This window comes from Pararge aegeria, assembly GCF_905163445.1.
Source record: "Pararge aegeria chromosome W unlocalized genomic scaffold, ilParAegt1.1 SUPER_W_unloc_3, whole genome shotgun sequence".
NCBI lineage: Eukaryota > Metazoa > Arthropoda > Insecta > Lepidoptera > Nymphalidae > Pararge > Pararge aegeria.
In genome coordinates, this window is record NW_024396989.1 from 515,402 (window position 1) to 523,018 (window position 7,617).

Consider the following 7,617-nt stretch of genomic DNA (forward strand, 5'->3'; position numbering starts at 1 on the left):
TTAATGTAAATAAGGAATAGAAAAGGTCCTAATATAGAACCCTGTGGAACACCAATTTTCACAAATGACCCATTAGACCGCTTTCCATTAACGTCTACCATTTGCACCCTATCACGCAAGTAGGAACTAATCAAGTCGAGAGCTACACCCTGAATTCCATAGTGGTGTAGTTTTCTGACTAACGTTTCATGTACAACACAATCAAACGCCTTAGACAAATCACAGAACACACCAAGTGCATCATGTGACTCCTCCCAAGCTTCAAATATATTATGTATTAGCTCAACACCAGCGTCGATAGTTGAGCGACCCCGTGTAAAACCAAATTGTTTAACGTGGAGTAAATCATACTTATGAAAATAGGAAAGTAACTGATTTAAAAAAAAAAATTTATTTTGCTCACGCTGTCTACGACATATTGCATACATAAATGAAATCATCTCATGCAGCGGTTATAGTTAGATAAAATAAACATATACAATTAAGATAATATTATAATTAGTAATAATATAATAAAATATGAAAGTCTGTCTGTGTGTTAATTTGTTGCTGTATTAAGCCTTACGACATTTCACTGATTAACTTTCTGGGACATAGGATTTTTCTCCCGGAACACCCCACTATGAACCAATTCACAGGAATTAAAAAAATAACTTTGTTTTCTCTCAAACTGCTATATAGACAGTAAGCAAAACCGATCTTGACAAAATTTGGACGGAAAATCAAAACAAAATAACTTTTGATTGTTGTTTTATTCTAATAACTAGCTGTTGCTCGCAACTTTGTCCAGTTTTGTTTTTTTTTAAACATCTCATAGGAATAATTAATTGAGAAATATGTGGCAGTAGCAGCTGCAAAAAAAGTCGGTTTCGCTGGCTAAGCAATGTTAACTGGAGTCTGTAAATGCATAGACCCAACTTTTGAGGTTTAAGGGAGAATGTATCTATAACACTAACAAATACGTATTCGGCAAAAAGCATTCAATTGAGGCCTAGTTGTACAGCTATTTTTAAGTTGAGTATTCTTGTGAAAAAAAGTTTTTAAAAACGATTTTTTCAATTAAGTGTAGAACTAAAAAGAACTGTTTTTTGTGCTTAATTTTATTAAACTTTCGATTACTTCTAAAATAAATGCACGAACAGAAAGAATTTAAAAGTAATTCGATGTTATATAAATACTTAATGATAAAACCTTTATGTTTAATAAGAATTAATACTGCGATACCAATGTAGACCACTTTTGTTTATACCGGCGATCTAATAAAATTTTAAAACGTAATAGCCGCTAAGTGACTTCATTATGAGAGTTAGATACATTATCTTGCCGATTTCTTGGCAGGTAATAATGAGTACTTTAATCATGTAGTGCATAATTTTTATGTAGTACCAATACTTTTCTCGGCGAATTCCAAGTGATGAATTTTGGCATACATTATTCCGAATTACTTATTGCTATACTTTCTCCAACTTGCAAAAAATCTTTATAAATTATAATCTATGCATTTCACTGATGTAAAACCCTTTTTTACCGTAAAGTATTATCAAAATCCATTACGTAGTTTTTACATGAAAGGGTAAAAATAGGGTCACAGTTATTTTCTTGCCAATATTTATAATTTCGTTGTGTAGCGGTGATAGCACAGTGTGTAGAACTTCGACTTCTCTTTCGGGGGGCCGAGTACGAGTAACTCTAACTTTTCTAAGTTATGTGTGTTTTCAGCAATTAAAATATCACTTGCTTTAACGGTGATGGAAACCATCGTGAGGAAACCTGCATGCCTAACAGTTACATAACGGATGGACTACGGCTAACACCCTTGTTATTGTTGAAGGAGCCCCACGCCGGGTATTGGCCCAGTAATGGATTTATATGATGATGATTGTGATTATATTTGGAGCTCTAAAAATCGTACGCCTGTAATTTTTTAAGTGTATTATACGTTTTCTGCGCTACGCAATAAAGATGTTTATAAAAAAACAAATAATCGAACGGACAAACACCATTATGGTTTGTTACCATTTATTAAAAAAAACTAAATACTACGCGGACGGGCATTGCGATATAGGTACGAGTTACACGATAAGTGATAATGCAGTCTAAGATAGTGACGGGCTAATATTAAGAAGAAGAAGAAGAAGAAAAAGTCTTTATTGCACATACAAATATAAAACCAGGTTAACAAAAAAAAAACGATAATATACATATGCACAAAGGCGGTCTTATCGCTTGAAGCGATCTCCTCCAGACAACCTTTGCTTGAAGAAACATATTACATATTAATAGCTGTGGCGTGCATAGAGGGTATGCACAGGGTATGCAGATGTTATAAATTGAGTTATATGAATCTAGTACGAGTTGTAAAAACTTAAGGGTAGGCTTTTTATAACTCTTACAATGCCTACCCTTAAGTTTTATATAAATCGTACTGGAGATTTTTATCATTTTATGTAATCCCTCTATGAACGCCACTGATTAATAGTAAATGCATGATTTATTATGAAAACCAAGCATAACATGCTACGCTCCATTTCGCGGAGTTTTGCAAGCTTGTTTTTCATAATAGTAACGAGCTATCCTTTTTGTGGTATGGCAGGAGTATTAAGCCCATACCCCTAATCATAATAAAAGACATCATTAAAGCCCACCAACATGCTTTAGAGCAGTAGTGTGGGTCTGTACTCTATAAACCTGACTTCCCAAGGAGTGAAATAAAACAACTGGACTGACTCTAATACTGTATATTAAGCTTTTCTATAATTCATATTACTTGTTACCTTTAAATCACTTTACTACCAGTTCGGAATGCTGTCTTCGGCAGAGAAGACCACTGGCAAGAAACTCTACCGTTGCTCTTTTATTCAATCAATTAAAACAAGACTTATAAACACAATTACAACATTTTCATATGTTATAACGCTCAAACATAACTACTATGATCACTTATAACATCAGGACTTTTGGAACAAGTCGTTTGTATAGAGCAACCTCTGCTACATAAACTGTGTATGTAAAATAATGCTAGGGCTCCATATATGATACCAATAAATAACCCAAAGGATGAGATATACTTATCTGATGCAACATCAGGTACAACCATAGTACTAACAACTTTTAACAACTTATCTCAACTCTATACGACTCTAGTTCCGCCACAACTATATTTCGTTACGTTTATCGTTTCCATTATAAATCATCTATTCCCAATTTGTAACGTTCTATCCTCAATACTTAATCTCCTTTTCTTAATTCATTACTTTAAATCCGCCCTAACTTTTCGTTCCCGCCAATCTATCTTGTCAAACTCGCGTCGCCCGCCATAGATCCTATACTTTTTCTTTGACAGTCTGCTACCATTATTCTATTTTAAATACACTATCAATGAGTATACCAACTATGATTTGTTGATATATTTAATATAATCATCGGGTTTATCATAGATAAAGTGCTGTAATTCCCTATTTCCTAACAAGCTCAGGTTTCGTTTAGTGGGACTATAAAAAGTTCCTTTCGGATCTGTATGATTGCTAAGCTGTGATGTATTAAAGTTAGATGTGGGAGGTTGTTTACAAGTGTGCTGAAGATCGTAACACACTCGTTATACGAGTTCGCTTGATCGATTACAGCGATTGACGCATAGTGAAATGGTGATAACTATGTTTTTAACCTGTTAGCGGTGATAACCTAGTGGTTTACACTTCGGCCTCCCTTTTCTAGCACGTCTTTACTGCCTCGTTGGTTAGCAACTCCGGAACACTAGATCCTGGGATAGAATTCCGGGTCCAACCCCTATGACTCGGAGATCACATAAAGCCGCCGGCCCCGCTTATTATGACTTGATTGAAAATAGTCGTAAAAACCCACCAGACCGAATTGGAGCACCATGGTGGGTCTTTACTCTAAAACCACCTCTCATATGAGAGGCGAGGTCTGCGCCCAGCATTGGGATACTAATAGGCTGCGGTTGACTCAAGATGATGACTGATGTGCGTCTTTAATTAGGGCAATTAAATGTGACTTGCTTAAACGGTGAAGGAAAACATCTCGGGGAAACCTGAATTCTCCATAATGTTCTCAAAGAGATGTGAATTCTACCAACCCGCACTTGGCCAGCGTATTGGGCTACTATAGCCCGTCTAATTCAAAGCCTTGGTCTGAAGTGAGCCAGATAAGGGTAGATGATGATAATGATGGACATCGACAACTAGACATAGGTCTTTTGTAGGGAGTTCTGAATTCAAAATATTGTGCTTCAGCGTCTCCCTGCAACTCGTTCGATGGCACCAGAACCCATTATTATGGTCCACCAACGCTGATTTTACCGGTGCCACCATTCCATTACCTTACGACTCTCCAGCGTCCTTCGGTTCTGTAAGCTGTTCTCCGCTCAATGACACTTCAGATTCGCGACTCGTTGAGCTGTTGGTATAGCTGGTTCTTGTACGGATCTCCTTATTCATAGAAAAACTAAATCAAATAACGCAGAGACCCCGAGTATAATCTTTCTATCACCCGCTAAGTGGTTTATGGCGACCATAGGAGAGAGAGATTTATATCACAGGCCCCCTCGATGTTCCAGTGCGGGTTGACGGGCCTTTACAATAGCGCAGCCAGTGAAATAAACTCAGGTTAATATCACTAAAGCGTGATAGTAATTAAATCTTTCTCTCCTATGAGAAAATGCTTGTAGGTAGTAGGCTGTTCTATAAGAAACTAGCGTACCCAGCCCACTTCGCCTGGCTAGATTTTGCTTTATTTTATTTAAACAATAAACTTACAACATTAAATTTTTAATTTCTCATAATATATTAAATCATTTATTTCTCTCATTATTTATTCCCTTCTATTCTCTTCTCGAGCGGGTGAAGATCACTATCTACACCCATTTACACCCAACAATAGAATATCATAATAGTAAATAAGAGCTGTATTTGACAGTTTGACAGTTCAAAAATAGGAGTGCTCCGATCGTCACCAAACTTTACAGGATTACTTGCCAGGTCAATCCGGAGATTCCCTGAAATCGGTCCAGCCGTTTCGGAGCCTATACGGAACATACCCACACACTTTCTCTTTTATATATACATACATATTTTGTCTGGTGTGAGGCTTCGCCCGTGGCTAACCAACGACCGACAAAGACGTGCAGATTAGCGATCTAGCGTTCCGTAAGGTGTCGCGTTTGAGGAGTATGAGTTTTATATAACTGCCATACTCCCTAACAGGTTAGCCCGCCACCATCTTAGACTGCATCATTACTGACCACCAGGTGAGATTGCAGTCAAGGGCTAGCTTGTAGTGGAATTATGGAATAAATTTGATCATCGTCATCAATTAACTAGTTTAATGATCTTATAAAAAGCAAGAACAATAAGTTCAGTTTAACTCAGTTGTAGAGCTTTCAGTGACAGAGCTCGTTTGAGAAAGTACTACCGCCATGCTTTTTTCTGCTTCGTCTATTATATTCTCTTGTCTCGAGGACGTGTTTTTCGGTGTATTAACAGACACAAACGGCTTAACACCTACATTTCAAGATGGACACAGGCACGCAGTTTTTAGAACGTGTTCCTTGCATGCCCTGCGATGTGTTGCTCTGTTTAAAAGCGATGTTTTCCCGCTCACTATCGGGTCGACTGCTTGGTCCATCACTTATTACTAAATGAAAGTTGTAAGAAAGCATATTGTTTTTAAGAAACTTGGAGTTCCTCTCGCAGTTTTCAGTTCAGACGGCGGAGTGGCGCAGTGGGCAGCAACCCTGCTTTCTGTGTTCAAGGCCGTGGGCTCGATTCCCACGACTGGAAAATGTTTGTGTGATGAACGTGAATGTTTTTCAGTGTCTGGGTGTTCTGTATATTATATGTATTTATGTATATTGTTCATAAAAACATTCGACAGTCATCTTAGTACCCATAACACAAGCTACGCTTACTTTGGTGCGTAGTTAGCGATGTGTGCATTGTCGTAGTTTATTTATTTATTATTTATTTATTTAGTTCAAATCTTGGAACAGTTCACATTAGAAACTCTCATACATTTAGTTCTAAGTTGATTCGTAAAACATCAACTTCACGGTAGTATGGAATATTTATGTATCAAGCGATAGAAATGTATGAAAGTTAAAAAAAAGACTGAGTTTTAATAATTATGTGCCGTTTTTCTTACGCCAAATAATGCATCCGCCATCAGTTATTGAACTCCAATAATATACCCTTAGTTTAGACCTATGCCCGAAGTTAATAAATCTGTCTTTTCGTAGTGCTAGCAGTACTAAATTCAATCTGCTATCTGAAGATTTTGGACTGGATTGATTATTAACTTCGACGTTACACTTACGCAAGGGCAATTAAATCCTCCGATAAAGATCCTAAGGTAAGGTAGATAGAAAAGAAACAACATTCAATTTTAATAAATCGTTTACTTGTATTCAATAAATATAAACTGCATAATGCAGTCTACACACGTTCAATCTGCTATCTGAAGATTTTGGACTGGATTGATTATTAATTTCGTACATTATACTAAAGCAAGGGAAAGAAAATCGTCCGAAACAGATCATAAGAAACCATATTATATTTTATTAATTACTTAGTGACATTTATTTCTATAAGATTAATATAAATTGAGTATACAGTCTACACGAGTTCATTAATAACGTCCAATTTTCAATAAGGCTTAATCCAGATTACAGTTGTACAAAACAAATTAAAAAGTCACATTTTACTTAAAGAGACATAAATTCCAAACAATATCATAGTAGTTTCTGTATCGCAGGGACTCTATGTTCGCAGAATGTATTTTGTTTGCAGAGTTGGAAAACGATGATGCAACGATGACTGGTGTCTGCTGCGCTCCAAAACTTGAAAAAAATATTAAAGAATGTTAAAGTCACCTTAAAACAACTACTTACAAATTATACTAAACATATTAAAATCCCTACTAATATTATAAATGTCAATGTAAGTTTGTTTGTTACGCTTTCGCGCGAAAACTACTTAACCGATCCTCATGAAACTTTGTACATATATTCTTGGAAGTGTTAGAAGTAATATAGGATAATTTTTATCCCGACATTAAGCTTGGTTCCTTTGGTAGAGGGGATGAAAGTGCTTGACGATTTTACACCATAACTCCGACAAATTATAACCGATTTACATAATTATTTTCTACTATAGAGATTATAATATGCGTTTAATTTCGCCCAAACTGTGGTTAGAGATAGATAACAGAACTCCTCAGCAGCCAGCAGCAAACCCCTCATTTAAGGCTTAGCGATACTGAATACTTAAATTTTTTTTAGAACTTCAACTAAATATAATGCCACATGAAAAACAAAATCAAACGCAGACGAAGTCGCGGGCAACAGCTAGTATGTTATAAAGTGTTATTTAACAAACAAATTGCCAACAAGTTTCCAAGCTTTTATTCAATTAATTTAACTATGAACTAAATATATATAAAATAATAAATTAAAATGTGTGTGTCAAAACTTTCAATTTAACTTTTAACCAGTTATCGCAATTTCAGGAAATGTTGATTAACAATGAATAATTGTTAAGTACAATTATTCTTTGTAAATCAATATCTCCTGGGGATGCTATATCGTATAAGGATTGAAGAAAT